The sequence below is a fragment of the Lonchura striata genome, chromosome 2 (genome assembly GCF_050655825.1).
Source record: "Lonchura striata isolate lonStrDom1 chromosome 2, ASM5065582v1, whole genome shotgun sequence".
Classification (NCBI taxonomy): Eukaryota; Metazoa; Chordata; class Aves; order Passeriformes; family Estrildidae; genus Lonchura; species Lonchura striata.
Window position 1 is genome coordinate 97028328 of NC_140704.1, and position 20814 is coordinate 97049141.

The window sequence follows — 20814 nt, forward strand, 5'->3', positions numbered from 1 at the left end:
CCCCTCCCCTCCCCTCCCCTTAGGCACACAGTAGGAAAGGATGATACTCTTAATCTTTATGGGTGGAAAAATAGTTGCCTAGGGTATCTGCCAGAGAAACCCTTGGAAAGGAGTTGTTATGATTGATCAGCCACAGGAAATGCTTCCTGCAGGTAACATGGGATCTTGCTCTGCTGGAAGGTTTTTGCTCCTGTATTGACTTGGTCTCTGGTCAATAATAAAGGCATAAAAAACGTTTAAAAGTCAGTTCTCACAAACACAAAAGCTGTTCAAGATTAGGCTGCATTAGTTCATGGGCTCAACCAACTACTTGTTTTCTTGTGAAGAATCTCACTTAAAAAAAAGTAACAATCAGAATCCTATGAGTGAATTTGAAAACAGCAAAAGCTGAGAAATCCAAAGGTAGGTCTCTGTAGTCTTGCCATATAAACCATGTATTTTGAAAACACTAAAAATATAGTACTTTGTGCTAAATTTTATCATGATTGTTTTAAAAATTGATTGCAACTCAAACCCTTTAATGTTCCTCCTAACCTCCCCTCAGAGTTTGTTTGTTGCCAGCTTTTCTGGATGTGAGGAAAGCAAATGTAGCAGAGGATAACACAGAGGGTGGCAAAGAGGGTGGCTGCCTCTTCTCTTGGGCATGCTCACTGCAGATTGGTGCTAACCATTAATTGCTCTTTTTTCAAGTGTTCTGGGGTAAAACTATGAGAAAAATCTGACTCTGACACTCTTGTGGCATGGACCACACTGGAACAGCTGAGGCTTCTTATTTTGCTGGGTGAACTGATGCCTAAAGAGGCTGACCTGGAACAGAGGCTAGACAGAGTTAAAGGAATAAAGCAGGTATTTGTTAAAAGACCTTTAAAGGATGCACCTTGGGCAGTTCAAGAGCCCAGCCATGGCTCCACCCAAGATGGACCCAAGATGGACCCAAGATGGACAACCAGTCATGAGTTTTCATACTTTTTAAAGTTTTGGTCCATTTACATATTGGGTTTAATTGTCCAATTGCTACTTCAGTTTATGAAGTCCCATCCTCCCAGATTGCTCTCATCAATTTGCTGTTGTTTATACCTTTTGGGCCTGAAGCTGCAATGGTGTCCTTGGTTCTCAGGCTGGAAAAGGATTGTTTTGCCTAACTAAAGTGTGAAGAGAACTTGCTAACACTTTATATGAAGTTCAGAGTCACACACTAAGGCAGTACAGAATCTAAAAAATATGAAAGCTAAAGATTAAGGTATCATTTCCCCTCTTTTGAGGCATGACTAGGCCTTTACCTTGTCAAGTCTCTATTCTAAATATCTACTAAAAATAGGTATTTAATAACAGATAAGTAACAATAGTAAATAACTAACAGTAATAATAAACATGTAACAACAGTAAATATCTAACAACAGATAAATATCTAATAGTAAATAAACATATTTGTCTCAGGCCAAAGGTCCTTGGTACTTTTTCACCACTCCTGTTGCATATATCCTAGAAAAATTGTGTCAGGGTCCTAAGTGCATTAATGAGTCTTAGCTGCTCTCATCAACCTCCCTTAGGGCCTCCACCCACAAGTTCTGCTCAGAGGCTCTGTCCCTTCTGTGAGGAAAATTAGCCTCAAAATTAGATCAAGCAAAACACTGTTTGTTTGATCAGCCTGTGCACATGGATTTGCTCTTAACCCTTCATTTTTGCACATCCAAAAAATCTTGGCTAAAATCAGATGTCTACCTGCACATACTGATTTTTACACATGTGGGATGGCACATTGCTGCTAAAGGCATGGCTTGCTATTGCTAACCCCTTCCCCAGGGAATGGAACTATCCTGGCAGGAGATACTGGGACTTACAGTCCCACTGTGGGAGGAAGGGAGAGAGGGAAGGAGAGCTGGGTGTTGCTGCTCTCTGCTTCCCTGTGCACAACACATATTTCTGCATGGATTTCCAGCAGCAGTCATTGATGATCGCATCAGCAGTAATGTCCCTTGATGCTTGCAATCCTTCTTAAGGAGTCCAGGGATGGCAGCAGTGCATGGAAATGGAGCTGAAAACAGGAAAGAATACCAGTGACAGGTGACTTGAGAGCAGAAGAGCTGCTCTGTGTGCAGAGAAGTTCTATCCAGCCTAGCACTTTTTGTCTGATGAGCCAGCAGAAGATCCTGCAGAAGAACTAAGGAACTGGCCATTTCTGGAGTGACTCCTCCTTTGTTACATCCTTCCTTCCTATCTCCAGCAGTCCCTGGGATAGACACTTACTGAATCCAAGTCTTTCTGTCTGAAGACTCCCAATGGACATGACCATCATTCCTATGCTTTGGAGCAACCTACCTTCAGCCTTCCAGTACCTGAAGGAAGCCTACAAGAAAGATGGAGAGGGAACTTTTACATGAGCATGTAGTGATAGGACAAGGGGGAATGGTTTAGAACTGAAAGAGAGTAGGTTTAGCTTAGATCTTAGGAAGAAATTTGCTACTGTGAGGGTGATGAGGCACTGGAAAAAGTTGCCCAGAGAAATTGTGGATGCCCCATCCCTGGAAGTGTTCAAGGCCAGGTTAGATGGAGCTCTGGGCAACCTGGTCTAGTGGAAGGCGTCCTGCCCATGGCAGAGGCTGTTGGGAAGGATGGATAAATATAATTGCCTGGCAGAAGATTCACAATAGTACAGCCAGGATGAAAACAATCCCCCCTACTGGCTGGACAATACCCTTACCTACAGATAAATCCAAAAGTCAAATGGACTGTTCCATCTCAATCCCCAAAATGTATGGTTCATTCCACACCTGTAACCCTCCCCTGAAACATCAAGTGTCTGTGACCCCATTGGCCCAAGTCTTGTTCCAGCCCACCTTGAAGCCCCCTGATAAGGGGTCTCTGAGGGGCCAGATGCCCTCTTGCAACTTCCCCCCTCTTAGAGCTTCCACCCTCTCCTAGAGCATCCTCTCTACCCCTTGTCTCTCCCCTCCCCCATCCCCTCAGGCCTTGCCATGTGCTGTGTCTGGCAGCTCCAAGCAAGACCTTTCTCCATCCCTAATAAACCTGATATTCTAAGAGCAGCCTCCAGAGATCTCTCGTCTCCATTCATCTAAGCAGTCCTGGAGCCCAGTGTTTCCTACAAGAGGCCTTGAAACTGATGATATTTAATGTCCCTTCTAACCCAGGCCATTTTATGATTCTGTGATTCTGTGTTCATTGTCTTTCAGAGAAGTTTATTATGCTTACCTAGCACAGAGTAACACCAATGTGCATAATTTCAATATGCATTGTGCAAATCTATCCCCTCTATTTTATTTTTCCTTTTTAGAGATCTACCTGGAACAAATAATCTTCCACAGCTGATGCAGGGTAACTTGACCCCACTTCTGAATTGCCAGTTGTGACTTGTTCAGCTACACACTCAGTGGGTAGAGGCCCAGCTTCCTTGTTTCACTTTGCCATGAACTTCTCAATCTAGGAGCTCTGATTCCTGTAGTTTTCCCACTGAAATACCACAGAAGATTATCTGACTAACCATGCTTCTGTTGACAAAACCATATCCAGAACAACTGCTCATTTGAGCAGGCTGGAGCTAGGTCACATCTTTAAAGTTACTAGATGCATGACAGATAGGCTGACTTGGTTATTCATATTTATACATGGATTATATGGATTTGTAAATTTTTTTATTATTTTACTTTTTATTTAAGGTACTGTTTTTGAAGGTTTTCCACAGCAGCCAGTGTTATTTTGATTCGTACTCTCCATGTCTTCCAGTAAAACCCTTCCAGATGACAGTGGAGAAAGGAGGAATTTTCTGAGGTTATTTTCTATCTGGAGATAGGCAAGAAGTTCCATTATACTGTTTCTGTAAGGTCTGCAATTCCCAGTTGTGGGAATTGCTTGTGTGACTGTTAAGCCCTTTGTGAATTCAGGTACGAAGGACAGTAGTTCTCTGGAACCAATTTGTTGTTTTAAGATGACATAATAAGTTCTACCATCACTCTCACTGTGTGACTGAATAATTTTTAAGTGTCATTCTTATTGGACCCACAGAGACGGAGGATGACGTTTACTATTTAACAGCTGTTTATCACCTTCTTTGTCCACAAGTTTGGAGTCAACGATGTTCTAATACTCTTGTTTACTTGCCAGCTGATGTTCTAGAGGCAAAACAAATTTTGGTCAGTCCCCTGGGCTGGCTTCCAGTTGGTTAATAAAATGTTTCTTCATTGGCCTATATTCTGTTCTGGTCAATAAAGCCCCATGGACTTTGCTTGTCTGTAATTTCTTATTTTTCTCAGTGTAATTTCCCAGCTAATACTTTAGCTGGTTCATAATTTGGTTGCAAACCTTTCTGGCAAAAATTGATTTAATGAAGATGTATCTCTCAGATATGTGTTTCAGACAATTAAAATTTGACTCAGATCTTCACTTCAAACTCTTAAAAGGAAGTATTTTAAAAATTACAGAATTACAAGAAAAACACCTAAGAAAATTAGTTTTCATTTTGGTAACAGTGAACAGTGATTTTAACTTAATTATATTTTTGTATAGCAGTCTACATCAGCCTTGGAAAATGGCTAACTAAGGATATTTCCTGTCAATTAGAAGATGGGTTTTAGTTGAATTAAATCACTGCTTAGAATTCCACCTTAAATTCTACAAAGATGGCACTTGCTTAAGGTTCTGAAGATGGGAATATGATCTGCTAAAAATCAGACAAGTGAGCAGAAACAAACTATGACTTCTGCCCCAGGGGTAATGGAGATGGAGATGAATCCTGACAAGCACACACATGACAAGACCTAGGCAGAGCAAGAACGCGTGACTCACAAATTGTAGTGGCACGTTCTCTCCAAGGGCCTCAGTGTGCAGTAATGCCTGAAAGATCTCGACCAGGATCACATGATGCATACAGTGGTTGGCTGACTGTTGAGCCATATAATAAAACCCCAGCAAATTAAGTAAAAAACAGCCTCTGGTGAGCTATAACCCTAATTAGAAATAGAATTAACAGGTATTAGATTAGCAGAATGCCTACCAGTGAAGTATGGAAGGGATACCATTAATGAGACAGACTTTTGGTGTGTGTTTATGTTCCTCTAAAGTTGATCCCCTTTTCAATTATTTCTGCCATTATGAGAAAGCTAGCAGGATTCTTTCACTGAAAAGACAAGGACAGAGATTCAGAGAAGTTCATCAACCTTTATAGATTAAAAATGGAGAATGGGGGAGCTTTCTACCAGTCACTTTCTCTTCTCCTGGAAGTGTTCTGGTGAAGCTGTTTGCACACCCTTGCCCTGTGCCATCTCCCACCTCCCAAATGGTGAGTGAAGTTAGTGCCACCACTGACCTCACTGTCACCACCACTGCCCTTACACGTGGGCATGCAGAGTTTCCTGCTGGTGGAGTTTACTGTGAAATGAGCTCATGTTCAGTAACAGCCCAGGTCTTTGAAGCTGGGTATTTCAGTCTCCCAAGGTATTTTCATCTGCTTTTACTTCCTTTACAGATGCTTCTCTTTGTCCACTCTGGTCCTTTTTTCTCTGCCATCTCTTGTTATTCTGTTTCTTTCTGCTCCTTCTGGATTTTTTTTCTTTTTCTTTTTCAACTTATATCCTCTTTAGTCTATCTCTCTTTATCCATTCTGCACAGAATGCAGGTCTGCAGTACTTGTCCCTCATCTTTGCCAGATCAGAGCACTGTCCCTTCATGCCATCTGAATAAGGGTAATCCTGGACATACAGACATTGCATGCAAATCTTCATGCAAGTGTGGATAGGGCAAATACTCAGAACAGAATAAACAGCAGTAGCAGTGCTACTATAATTAGAGGTTGTCTCATTTTTTAGTTCATCAGTGACCTCCTTCTAGCCCATAATCCTGAGACTCTGAGTCTGTGAGAGAGACCCAAGGACTGTACCCCTTAAATCCATCAGAATGGACTCTGTGACAAGCCATCTCTCCTGCAGTCTGCTGGACATGTTAGCATGCTGCTGGTCTGTGTCAGTGCCAGCTCTGCTGGGTAAAATAAAAACCACCAGTTTCTACACTTAAACATTGGAGGGGTCTTGTTTCCCACAGTGTCACTGCAATGCTGCTGTGCACGAACAGCACAGATCACCTGTCAGGTGTAGTGGCCTTGTTGCATTTACAATGTAGAGATTTTCTGTGCAGATGTAGTGGTTATTATATAGTCACGATTATGATGAAATTACTGTCACGTCTTTGACTTTCAAAGTCTGCTGGTCTTGCTCATATCCCTGCCCAGAACTACAAACTTTTAGTGAAAGAGGGACCATATTTGATTGAAAACCTTCTGTGAAGAGGCCTTCTGCCAGAGCAGTCATGTTAAGGGAACAGATTACCCAGACCATGACATACAGAAAAGTGGCACTTTTTACAGTGCCCCTGAAGAAAATCAGGTATGAATTTCAGTTAACTGATTCCAGTTAACTCAGGAAGAATTGTTGTCTCCCAGGTTCTCAGATACATGTAATTCATAGAAAGTGATTTAAAACCAGTTATTTTTAGGATGCAACTATGCATCTCAGTCTGGGCAGTCCAATTTTGCCATCATGAAGTGCTCCCACTCAGGATCTGAAAGCTTTATTTACTTTTTCCTAGGTGTGATCTGTGCAGATGGCTTTTGTCTATTTCCTTCCTATTAGATGTGACTATAATTCATGAGGGATGGAGATGGTTCCAGCTGAAAAGATGGATAGATTTTAGCAATTCTGCTGTTCTTTTAAAGCCATGACCCTAAAAGGCACACATGGTATGAGTTGGCCGACAGTATTCTGGCAGACTCTGTAGACAGCTATTGAAGTCAATTTTTGGCAAGAATTTAGCTAGCTGGGTTGTGACCACACTTTTGATATAGCTACTGTGGTTTATTTTGACATGGAGGGAGTGATGTGGCACACACAGAGAAAGCTTAGATTGTTACCATGTTAATGCTAAGAATATAGACATCAAAGGGTGGCAGATATGTTACTGCAGTTGAATGAGTTTCTATTGTCATTGCAAATCAGCTTGATATTGATCAGCTTTGAGTATATCTGGATGTGGATCAGCCATCCTGAAGTATGAAGAGGAAGCTTCATACCTCTAAAATACCTGTCTTCTTTCCTAGTGCAATCTAATTTTCTTTTTCAAATCTGTGCAATGATGACTGCATTTACATCATTGCCGTCCTTGTCGTTGACTACGTCTCAAGGAAAGGCATTAGAGAATTCTTGTTCTGCGTATGCTCTCTATGTGCTTCTGTGATGGCTTGAAGAAATAAGCTTTAGTTAGAAATTAAGGCTGCATTTATATTTTATGGAATTAAAATGCTAGATTTGGTCATAAATGTGAAACCTATTTTGCTGTCATTGGATATGATAGTTTCTGTTTATATATTTTCTTCCACACACAGAGACACACATACACAGTGTTTGTCACAATTCAGTACAGCTGGTAATTTTCAGTTCACCAGAAACTCAGAATAGCAGAGAAATTGTTCAGTCAGGCTTGATGTGGAGAACAAGTGTTTGCACACACTCCTCGCTCTCTTTCTGGGAGGAAGCTATCAAGAAAGGTTTGAAAAAGAAATGTTGAAGAGAAGAGTGTCAACACATTTGCCTATTCTTCTTAATATATTTATTGTTGATATACGGGTGCAGGTTTAGCTGAGAAGTGAAGCAGGAGTTTAGATGTAATATCACTTTAACTGGAAAAGTGGACAGGAGTGAAGCAGGCACTTTCTCTGTAGCACTTTGCTACAGAGAAACTTCTGCTGAGTGTCATATCAACAGAAAATACTTGAGAGGGTGTTCTTGAGAAATAACTTTTTTTTATCTTTTTCATCTTTCCTACCCTAGTAGACTGGAAATCTTAAGCCCCATCACAGCCTTGTTAGCTCAGGACGTTAAAAAAAAACCAAACTGAGGCGAAACACAAACTGGGAGTAAAGTATCCCTCTTCTACCTTTCCATCCATCTGACAATGTTCTAGAGAACAGACTTTTGATTCCATGACTTCAGTTGTACACCGAGCACAATGAAGTCTCTTTTGGGGCTTTGTATTCAGTGTGAGAAAGCCAGCGTCTCTCAAGAGTCACAGTAGATTCAGCTATACCAAGAAAAGTTGGAGTTATGTCCACACGCAAATCCAAATGCTCCCTCTTTCTTTCTCTCAAGGCCAAAATATTTCCTCAGATATACATATTCATCTCCATTGAAGATAATGAGAACTAAGCAAATCTCAAGGCAACTGCACAGAAACCAACTGTTATTTTCTGCAGTGAAATATGATTTTCTACAGAGTAAAATATGTCTCTTTTTAAAATGAAAATTCCATATATATACACCTCTTGGCCTATCAGTGTTTCTAAATGATCCATCTCTATTTGCTATGTCAGCTGAGCAAGGAGACTGACCATTTATTAATTGGTCTTTTATGACATTTGAGAAAAAAAATCGGTTTTGCTATAACATTAACTTTAAGATTTAAAACTGAAATGCATCTTGTTTTCATGAAACAAATCTGAAATTTCATTTTCAGTTACATATATTTTATCTATATCCAAGAGCACCAGACAGTTTACTGAAATACATCCTTCTCTGACATTGGAAATATCGCAGAAAAAAGATCTAAATGTAACAAGAAAGCTGAAAGTATTTAACACATTATAAATATAGATAAGTATATTTTTAATACAGAAACATTGAAGAGGCATGGCAACCAGTTAAGGTCCTTTGAAAATGCCAAACCAATTGTTTATCTGATGCTTGAAGCTGTAGGCAAGTATCCTAGTGATTTGCTTGCAATGTACAAGCTTTTGTTCATATTGCACAGTGAAGACAAACAAAATCTGTAAACTTCTCAAGTTTGTGTACAATATGATCCAATTAATTCACATGTGATATTGAATAACCTATTCTGCTGTATTTAGTTGCTAACCATTTTTGACACAAAATATTTTTCCTAGTGGTTCTACTATTCATGATCAGGGATGGGAGAGGAAAGTGTGAAATCTTGATGGGATTAGATAGGGGAGGTCCAACTACACCTATGTGATTCCCTCAAGCTTACCTTATATTCTTTGATGGGTTTTTTCCTCTGCATCTTTCTAGTGCCTCCTGTTACCAGGGTACTTACTGTTCTTTCTCTTCACTGTAATAGACAGTGGAAAGTTATCAAAATTACAATATTATCTCTCCCACCCTCTCACAGACAGGCAGGCTTTCTACAGAGAGTTTGCAGCTGGAATTTCCTTAATGCTTTGGAAAATTAAACAAAGTACCATAAAACTACAAGAATGACTTCATGATTATAGTGCTTTCACTGCAACTTGTTATGCATTCTGAGGTTTTCCAAAACCTTTCTAGGGATTCCACCAGAAGGTACTTGGCATTGCATCTCTGTGGTATGCACACTGGCCAATTCAAGCAGAAGACAATTTTGGCTGAGTGAGCTATAAAGCAATGATGTCTATTCCATTAAGTACTCTCATTCCAGCTGAAAGTGGTTGCTTCAAACTAAGTCTGAAGATACTGAAGTTGGCAAGGTTGGTTCAATTATTCATTTGCATGAAAATTACCTGTTCCATTGCTAGAGAATCAATCACAAATGTTCATCTGCAACAGATAAATGAATATGGCTCGTGAAATGTTGAACTGTTTGTTTGCTGCAGGTTGTTGTCTGATGGGTAGTTCCTGTAAACACAGGGGAGCCACTCACGATGCATTCATTCTGACTGCTGAAGAATCATTTCCAATATGTTCTTTTATATGACTGTTTAAAAAAATATTTTAAACCTTATTAAAGAAAATACTACATAATTAGTTAAAAAGACTGAGGAAATAAGAAATGTTTCAGTTTGTGAACAAGTACCTTTGTCCACTTAAGAAATGTAGTGTGAAATGTGTGAGTGCCACTTAGCAGCCATCAGAAGACTAGATGGACACAAGTTGTCCTGTAAAGGACCCTCTGGACTACAGGAAATATAGTTTGTTTCTCCCAACACCTGCACAGGCTGCATCACTGCTGCTGTTTTCATCCAAATCCTGCCAACGGGTGATCAAAATCATCAGGGGCAACTCACAACAGAGAAACATTGGCTGTCTTGAGTAGTTACAGTGTATTCATCTGGGAAAAAATGTGAGTCTGGTTTAAGTCCATTTTGCAGATTCAGATTAGAAGATAATAGAAGCAAGGACTGACCAGTTATTATAGCAGTTATAACAATATGGATGTCTGGGCTGTGTCTGCTCAGATGATCCATGCAGAAACAGCAGCCTCATACATAGTAAAAATAGAAGGTGGTTCTGCCTTGAAGAAACTGCCATTAAAATCCTATCTAGTCCTGTCATTAGGAAAGGGTTCAGAAAAGAGTAACAAGTCTGAAAAACCTACGTAAGTGTGATGGATGCAATATGCTATTAAGAAAGAGCTTAAAAGAGGAGTCATGCCAGAAAAGAGCTGTTGAACACTAAAGAGAACGGCAGAAATGAGACTTCTATTTCTGGAAAGTAAATGTAGACAAATCAAACTAGAAATTATGTGCCTACATCTTGGCATGGTTAATTGACCCCTGGAAACTGCTTACCCAGACACGAACCTTGCTTCTGTCACTTGAAATTGGTAAACCAATACCGGTTATATTACAAAGTTGTATTCTATTTCAGACAGGAGTTCTGAGTTTGCAAGTGTTTTCAGATATTGGACCAAAGAGGTCAGCAATCAAGTAATCCCAAAGACCCGGATAAAAAGGAGAAAGTGCTTCGAAAACTTACTTGGAAAGCACTCAAGTGGAAATATTAGTCATGGTCTGGAGCAAACAGATTTATACAATGCTATATATAAAAGCAGAATAATTTTATGCACTGAACAGTAAGGAAGTTTTCAATGCTGAAATTTTGAGCATTTTACCACAGTAAAAAATAATAACTGGCAGCTTGCCTGTAACAGAGGAATCTCATCTAGGCTTTTGTGCGGAAGCAAAGGGTCTCATAGCACTTGCAGCTGAGTTGCAATGCATCTCCGGCATAAGCATCATTTGATAACCATTATGCTTTCTAATCACTTTCTAATTAAGCTGTGTTATTACAAATACGATGTGCAGCTGTACTTTATTTGTCAAATTCTTCGTTGGACTTATTAGCTCCAACCTGTAGTCTAATTTTCGTACTGAGGGGCTGCCTGAAAAAGTTCATTTTGTCAGTTGTGGTTGCTAAGTTGAAAACTTCATTCCTTCTGCAGTCTGTTACCTATGCCCTTCTCCTTTGATATTTCTCTCCCTCCCTCCCTCCCTCGCTCCCTCCCTTCCTCCCTCCCTTCCTCCCTCTCTCCCATCTCTGGATTATCATGACTAAGGAATAAAAAGGTAAAAAGGGATTTTGACAAAACCAAGTAATAGCAGCTTCTGGACAGATTATTGTTTTTAACCATCTTACATCTGAATGACAATCACATTTTCAAATGTTTTGTTCATCTTCTCACCTTAAAATACAATGTATTCACATCATTCGTTCTAATTGCATTTGTAAAACTCATTGACATCTTTCATGATTTACACTGCTTACTTGTTTTATTTAATGCAAAAAGAAATGTACTAAAGTGGACTGCAACATTATTAAGTCATAATGTTTCACAGCAAGGGGTCTAGATACCATAAAATAGGCTACAAAATCCCAGATGGATACTCTAAGAGAGATGGGGGGATCACGACTGTATTCTAGATGAAGTCAATACCATCCAATGACTTCACTATCAATGTTACAAGACTGCAATACAAAATATCCTCCCAAGACTTTGGAGATTTAGCAAAATTATTTATGTTCAGGTTTCTGAAGAGCAATTGTATGTATGTTTCTGCATCACCCATTACCGAAAAGGAAGGAAAAAAAGAGAAAACATAGTTAGTTTTATTCACTACTACTCTTGGTTACTACTCTATTATTTCTGGGTTTATGCAACCAATGTTACATAATGTGTGCAACAATTATTGTAATATTTCCATTGTGGGTTTCTAAAGAAATGAAGACATTTAAAATATCTGTCAACAACTAAGGTAATGTTTCATCATCCCCTTATTTGGTGGTAAAGCAAGTACAGAATTGAAAAGATGAATCTCCATATTCTCATGCTATACAAGCAACATTAATTAATTCAACGTGACAAGCTTTGTGAAGTATCTGGGTAAGTCAATCTAGTATCATTTTGTTCATGAAGCCCAAAATATGGACTGACAAAGCACAAGTATGAAATGCATTTCAATCAGTTTAATCAAATAGAGTCAATGTAAAGAAAAGGGGCATTGTCAAGATGTGTCAGTGAACATTTGACCTGCCTTGCAGTTAATATTGTTTTTGTGCAAATTTCTCTTGGGGGGATACCCGCTCTGGTCTGCATTTCAGTTCTAAAAACTGAAAATTTTATTTTTGATCTGGTGAGTTGAAATCTTTAGTAGGAATGATATAGGAAAACATCACTTGTAATATCATTATTAACACATTATCTGAACTTGTGAAATCAGACCCTTTAAAGAAACTAGACTATTCAGTGTGATTTTGAATGATTGTAGGAAATTCTGCTTTCTCTGAATGATCTTTTTTATCTGTTTTGCGAGATGCCAAAGATGAGACTATAGTGTACCAAACTCAAAATATGCTGGAGAGTTTAGCTTGTTCTCTTCTCTAAGGATTGCACAGGTAAAAGACAAGGGTGCAAAGTGAACCTAGACCAGAGCCAAGTGGCCACAGAGCTTGGCAAGCTGTGACTTTTATGGGCAGTGGAAGAGGCTTGCCACAGATGGTTTCAGAGAGACTTCAAGAGGGATTCCCTGGTAAGATAATTCAGGATTTCTCCCAGGAGAGAGTACCCAAATCTGCCTTACTTCTCTGCATCCCAAATATCCCTTTATCACTTTCCATGATCCCAGTGAAAAGCAAAGCAGAATGCAGGTCTGTATTTATTTCTGAAAAATTATTCACAGATTTATTTTCACAGTGCTTGATCTAATGCTATAGTTTCTGTTCATGCTCAATATGCAGAATAATTTAATTGTCAAATCACAGCACAAAAGGATTCTGTTTTGTCTGTAAATCTACTCTTCTGCAAGGGAATAATGCAGTTGTTTTAAGGGCTTTTAAATCTGTCTGTTACTTTCTCTGAAAACTATAGATTAGGCAGGATTTAGATTCACTGACTGAAGACACATATATACTCTCATCAGAAGCCAGAAAATTAGCTGTTAATTTTTTTCTCAAGAGAAGAGAAAGCTATGAGTGTGACCAAGATTTGGAGAACAATTTCAACAGCCCATTTCCCACAACAATATATATTTGATAGCCTTGTTTCATTTTTGGGACCTTCATCTTTCACTGCCTAAAAAAAAAATCATCACTGTCTAGCAGCTGTGGTGACTTCAGACACATGAATTGGGTTTACCAGGATATGGAGATATCTGCAAGGTGAGTCTCTAATAAATGCCTGAACATTGCCTTTGAAGTGTTGAGTGTTACCCCACCCAGGAATGAATGCTGACTTATTAGTGCTAACTTTCCTACCACTCCTTAGAGACAAGAGGAAACCCACAAATTCTATTAACTTAATGCCCTCTGATGATTGCCATTTGTACCCCCTCCCTTGATTCCTGATCCCTTTCCCTCCCCAGACGTTGATGAAGCCATTCCTAGAGCACACCAGATCCTATGAAAGCATGACCAGAGCACAGTCAAGCTCTGGAATCCCAGTGGACCAAGTTGTGCTTCCAGTATGTGCACGCTCTGGTCTGAGCAGGGACCATTGTAGCAACTCATCTGCAGGGCAGGTTTTTGAAGCAATGCTCCAAAGATCAGGACCACACATTTTCTCAGCCTGTTGATGGGCAAACTATGAGATGTTCACAAATCTAGAGAGATCTTCATAGAATTCAGTGTTTCTCCTGGACCTCTTGGAACCCCAGTACTATGTGCAAGTGTTGCAAGTTCTTTTACTTGATTTTTTTTGAATGCTTCCTTCTTCAAACTTTGATGAAATGAGTTCAGAGCTACGTGGAAAGAATGATTAACTGCAGTTTAATGAATCACAGGAAGGTTGATGCCTGATTCCAGCTCTGGAGACACACCTGTACCAGTCTTATTTATTTGAAGTGGTTTACCTTGTAGTTTTATAGCCAATGAACTAGAATAACCAAAATGGTCTGAAGTGTCTTATTTTGATATTTTCAGTATTTTCACCCCAATATTTTAAATAATCCTTTCTGTTTTTCATGAATATATGCTGCTTAGTCCTTGACTAAAACATTTAAAAGTGTGAGAGTGGAGTATTTTGCTGCTACAGACTTAGACCTTCTGAAGAGCCTAATCAAAACCAGATTTTTTTCCTTTAATTGGAAAAGAAATGAGTGTTTTGCACTACACACTAGCTAGTTAGTGCTATCATAAGCAACCCTCTATTAATCACGTACCATTTTTTGCAGCTGTGTACAGTAACTGACCTGCCTAGATACACTATAACTGAAGCAATTAAGGATCTTTTGTATTTTTTATATAATTACCACTTCTGAGCTAGGTTGCTAAATACTTGGGACATTTGGGGTTATAATTTCAAGGTCATTATATTTTTGTTCATCTCATTTCCTAGGAAACCTATTTGCAGACTTGCCTAAAGCATCCCAGATACTGTACATTAAAGTATGGCAAATTGATTCAATCCTACCTCCTTCCACTCAGTAGGTGCATATCCTTTTTTCCACTGTCTAATACCCAGTATATTTTTAAATTGTAAACTATTGCATGTTTTAATGATGCAAACAATGGAGAGACCAAATAAGCTAAAAGAGCTAACACATTTATCTCTACATTCTGCCATCTGTTTGAAACTGCTGATGTAATTCCAGTTTTAAATTACATTAGATCCTGCCTTCTGGACCTCTTTCCCTATCTATTTTTTCTATTTTTTTTTTTTTTAAGCCTTTAGAGAAACCAGTGTCTTCAGGTTGTTGACTACATAATAAGAAACTGTGTCTTTGACAGTTTTCAATCTAGACTTAAATCTGGGTTTCCTGGACAAAGCGGTATAGTGAAATAATAGCTTTATTTCCAGAAGATGAAATTATTCTCTGTGTACAATTTGATGAGCTCTGTTTTCAGCAATAGTGCTAGCAACCAGCAGATTTGTTTATACTGAAGAAACAGCAAAGATTAAGGTTTGTGTTCTTGCATATTCTATTGTCTAATGATGGAATTTCCAGTTTTATCTCTGTGTTTATGCTTCAGAATTAATTTCTTTTATGTAACCTGTTCCCCTTATTTTATTGGCTTAGTTAACAAACTTGTATTTATTTTTCTTAACACTTCCTTTGTCTTTTGAGTCCACAGTGACAATTCTCCATTCTCTCTTCTTCTGGCATCTTGTGGCTCAAATCACTTAGTTGTCTGGATCTGATACTAATGTTGATCTTTTAAGGATTTGCTTACAGTCATGTTGGTCAGGAGTCTGTCTTCAGCATTATCTATGAAACACATAGCCTGATTTTTGCACAGTTATTTTAATGTCTTGAAAATTCCGACTTTAAAACATTTCCATCACATAAATTAAATTAATGTATTCTGGTTTGCATTTAATTAAAAAAAAAAAATTTACTTTGTTTGAATTCATTTTATACCCAGAAAATAGTCTAGATAGAAGGACTTTGGAGAGAAGTTGGAGTTGTATGCTGAAAAGTTTCAGACTCCTCATTTGAATTGATTTTAAAAAGAGATATCATATAATTAAAATCAAGAAAAAATGCACTTCAAGGTACATTTTATTCAACATAGGAAAGTAATTTTTCATAAGCATATTTTCAAAAGTCATGATAACATTTTTAAAAATTGTACAGTTTTTAAGATGATTGGAAAAACTTACCCATTTAGAATTTCCAAACCATACCCGGCAAAAGTCTAAAGAAAATGTTGAAATAGATTGGTTTGATTCTGATAATTTTCTAGAACGTTCAGATTGTTAATGAAAATTACTTTCATAACAATATTTACCTGGTTTTAATTTAGAATATTCTTTCAATTTAAATGAAACCCCACAACACTAAGCCTTTTTGTGTTTGTTTGCTTTGGAAGTGAAACAGACACTGGGTTCATTTTGAATTCAAAGAGATGATTTTATCTTTCACTATCTGACTTAAAATGTAGTAAAATTGTTATTAATAAAATTTAGAAAATTTAATTAACATGAAATGCTAGTCCTCTTACAGAATGGTGCCTAGGAGCTGTAACTGTTGTCTTACACAAATCTTAAATTTTCTCATTGAACCAACTTCCAGAATAGTAGCAATTTTAGTGCATCAGTCATTGATCCATGCCAGTTTCTGGGGAGGAACCTTGACCAAAGTTTCAAAATTCCTAATGCACTGCTACCCATAAAAATATGTATAGACAGTCACTATGACTTCAGCTATCATCATGCTCAATGAAAACAAAAGTCTGGTGATTGAATTGTGACAAACTTAGTATATGCTTTCTACATTTCCTCTCCGCACACTGAAGGCAATGGCTAAACTAAAGTAGTGGCCAGCTGTTGGGAATATGGATGACTCCCTTGATCCTTTGTCTAGGCAGGCCATCACCAGTGGTCAAAATCTGAAGCATGAAGGTGTAATATTCCCTCTCACTCCAACATTGGACTCCATAACCTGGACTGGGTGGATACAGAAAAAGTCAGCAGGTCCCCATCAATTGTTGAGGACTAAGTCAAGCATTAAAGTGTTCAATTCTGGATTTTCAGAGGTTGGTATAAAACCATGTAAACCATTTATTAGTATTTTCATATAAGACTATGTTCTATGATGATTCATCTTGCTATTAAAAGTCAGTGCATAAAAGTTAAACCAGAGATGTACAGGTATGGTAAAACAAATATGTATTTTAAATAGATCTGAAGCTGTTATCACAGATTCATCAAATCATAAAATGGCTTGGGTTGGAAGGAACTTTAAAGATTATGGAGTTCCAAATCAGAATCCCTGGTCAGGGATGTTCAGGGCCCTGTTCAACTTAGCCTTGAACACTTCCAGGGTTGGGTCATCCACAATTTCTTTGGACAAGAAGTTTCAGTGCCTCACCACCCTATGAGCAAAGAATTTCCTTCTAACACCTATCTGAAATATATCCTCTTTTAGTTTAAAACAGTTCCTCTTGTTCTTTACTATCTGCTAACATAAAAAGTTATACTCTCCCTCCTTTTCTAAGTGACCTTTAAGTACTGTCAGGCCCCAGTGAGGTCTCCCTGGAGCCTTTTCTTCTCCAGGCTGAACAACCCCAACCCCCATCCTGTCTTCAGAGGACAGGTGGTCCAGCCCTGTGAACCTTTTTATCCCCCTCCTCTGGACCTGCTCCAACAGGTCCACCTCTTTCCTGGGATGAGGACCTCAGAGGTGGATGCAGGACTCCAGGCGGGGTCTCATGAGGGCAGAGTAGAGGGTCAGAACCACCTCCCTCGACCTGCTGGCCATATACTGTCAGTTAAAACTTGTTATGGGGGTTATATCAGCTTTCCATAGACACAGAGAGTGGCATGCACCAGAGGAGGGAGTGTGGATTTTCTGCTTACAAAAATACCGCCGACTTAAGGAGTTTGAGCAGTGTTTCCCAAACAAAGAATTGACTCCACCCCAGCCTACAAAAAAAAAATAATTGAAGTCACATTATTTCTTCAAATACTTACAATTCCAAATGTTTGGTAACCAGCTGCCTGTTGTGGTAATTCTCCTTCTTCTGCACAGAATTTGTATTCTAGATCTACATGAAATTAGTATACAAAATGAACTGAGTGAGTGATTTGTTGGAATAAGTTTATGTTGTGAAAATGTAATGAATATTTCATGGTTCAAATTCAAAGCAACTATAAAATATAAAGTTTTTCTCTGATGCATAAAAACAATTCATCATAACTGTTAAATACAAACCATATTCACTCATGGTATGAACCATAAATATGACAAGAGGTCCCAGAAAGTTGTAGTTATGGTTAAGGAGTCTGCAGTGAATACAGTAAAATTCCTCCCAAATATTTTAAATAATGCTGTCTTTCCTGATGATAGATTGTATTTCATTGGCATCAAGATTTACAAATCAGTCAGGGTCACCAAAACTCAATTTTTTTCACTGCATCCCTAAACCAGTGTTGTCCTGGGTTTCATCCCAAATCTATCCCAAACCAGGACAAATATAACATTCAAGTATACAAAAGAATTTATTTTAAAAGTCAAAAAGACCCTGCCAAGTCCTGTGCAAGTTTATTTACAAGACCTCTGAATATTTTACCCTGTGTGCACACCAGGCCTTTCAACACAGTTCCTGGTCTTACAGAGACACTTTTGAAATGACAGATCTCATGGAAGTCAAAGGAATTGTTAGTAAATTGAAATGTAACACTAATACCATGGACTATATTTCCCCTGCAGTAAAATATATATTGTTGTTCTTGAGATCCATGCTGTTGAAAACATCTGATACTTCTTTAGCACAGTACTGCATGAGTCCATATGATAGCAAGACTGATTTTTAAACTGAATTAATAAATTTTATTTGAATTATTAATTTATTTAGTGATACTTAAATTTTCATGCTGTTATTTTTTTACTATTGATCTATAGAACTGCATTTCTTGAATGGAGGCATCTGCAGCAGCTGGATGGATAGATGGTGGCCTGCTATAGGCTCTGTAGAACAGTGCTACCATCTGTGCTGTTTTACAGAAAAGTCTCAGACTGTGGCATCCTGTCTTGTAAGGACTGAGCTGCCTGATTGGGACATACAGACAGTGTAAAACCTTGGACAAAGAGCAGAAACACTGTGATTGCTCTAGTTGTTCAGAGACACCATGGAAGTGAGGCTTATAGGGAGGACGAGTCTCTCATACAGCCAAGATTCCAGCCTAGCACTCCAATCAGAAACCTTAAAAACATCAGCAGACTTTGAAGCATGAACATGAAACATTGTTCATATTAATGAATGAATATACTAATTTTCAAAATGCATATGCCTGAATGTATTTACTTTAGAAGCAAGCTTTCAAAAACTCTGTCTATACAGCTTGATTCCAGCATTAATGCCGTTTGCAATGAGCTAGCTAATGAGCTTCTGGTTTTGAACAACTTGACTCTATTTATGAAAGATTAGACCCACTGAGAATCACATTATTCTTTTTTCATAAAGTATTTGAATCTAGCTACTGTAAGGTTGCACAATACTGCAGAACAGTCAGATTCAGAGATTATTTAATCAGTAATAAAATGTCATTGTAGGCAGCATAGCAGAACTTCCGAAATCCCCCGATGCATGGTCGGCTTATTTCATTAGAATCTGTGCTGGCTGTTCTCCAAAGATGCAGAACTAATGCTATCTGCAATTATCGGATTTTGTTAAGCACAGAGCATTCGACAGTTACAGTGTTAATGAATGAAGAATAGCTAGGCAAGCCTCTAATCCATTGCTCATTGTTTAAAAAAAAATTAGAGCCCAGCCCTATCATACTCAGTTATAATATGACTCAAATCAGCAGAATAAATAGCTCTGCACCTTTTCTCCCTGTGAGGCAAATGTAATGCATTGCTTGCTATTTTGCAAATGAGAAGCTTTTTACTGAGAAATCCTTTGCTGAGAAATAAGTACGATGTAAAATTTTCTAACAAGTAGGTGTATGATATTTACCTATCATGGCCATATTCCTGCCTGTTGCAAAAATAATCTATTGATAGGAAGAGGAGAAAATAATCTAATCTGTCACTAGAAATATCAGAACATTTTAATTAACCCTTAGCAACTGTAAATTGTCATGGTGTGTATTGCACTATGTTGATAAAGCTGTGAGGGGAAAAGACTGCAGCTAATAACTAGCTCTGAGTTCAGAATTGCAGCATGTTCCGTGAAGCTTCTGGATGTTGGCACTTTCCAAGAGTGATGGAGATGTGGGTCCCCTGGCAGAGAAAAAGGTGAGCTTCCAGTTGTGTGCAGCTCGGTCATGGCAAAGGACTTAAAATTTGCATTTTTAATTGCATAATATTTGTAATTGCCCAATATTTGTAATTGTATTTTTTGTAAATATACACATTATATATTATAAAATTTAAAATAGAAATATTAGTAATTCAAATACTTTCCTTAAGAAAAAGACCTGAAAACTTTTATCTTTTAGAGCATACAGATCTACTAAAAGAATTTTAAATTGTTTTGGGAAACAAAAGCTCCACGTGGCATTTTTTTTACAATGTGTCTCTCAACAAGACAATACTATTATTGATCAGTCAAATTTAAAATATTTGTATGTTTCAAATTACATCACCATCATTAGTTCTGATACTGACAGCTAAGTTTGGCTTACTAATGAAGCAGTCTGGTGATAAAACACAGTGGAAAAACAATGTATGTATCCTGAATATGTCCTTTTCCTGTATCTGCAGTCCATCAGCCCCAATTACTCTGCTCTTTTTCCACTGTCTGATTAACAGCAGCCACAGAGAATGATATCAAAAGTGAACAGTTTGGTTACTTTTCCCCTGCAGTGTCTTGGTCTCCATCCTGCTGTTATCTGCTAACTGAAAACATTTTAGGCTAAAATGGGAAAATGGTTTTAGAAACCTACAAGGCAGGACACAGGTATGGCCATTAAAAGCTGTTGCTGGCTGTCATGGATGAGAAAAATAGTTATATTGTCTCACATTTCCATTGGCAGCAGACTTTGGACAGCTGAAGTTGTCCTGCATAGGCACTGAAACCCTTGTCAGGGAGATGCATATTGGCAGGGCTTTTGGCGTCCCTGGAGGGTCCCCAGCATACCCCTGCCCCAGGCCCTGACACC

At 38.3% G+C, this 20814-nt stretch overlaps 1 long non-coding RNA gene across 2 annotated transcripts in view; it reads left to right on the plus strand.

The window, feature by feature from the left end:
• LOC146768345 (uncharacterized) overlaps positions 1 to 20814 on the plus strand; it is a 43873-nt gene continuing 23059 nt past the window's right edge. Inside the window, exons 1-2 of one of the 2 annotated variants that reach the window (XR_014952820.1) lie at positions 1 to 16742; positions 19866 to 19948. This is a non-coding gene — a long non-coding RNA (uncharacterized LOC146768345). Of the gene's footprint in view, positions 19949 to 20814 lie in introns of both variants that reach the window. The other variant, XR_014952819.1, reaches the window with a different exon arrangement.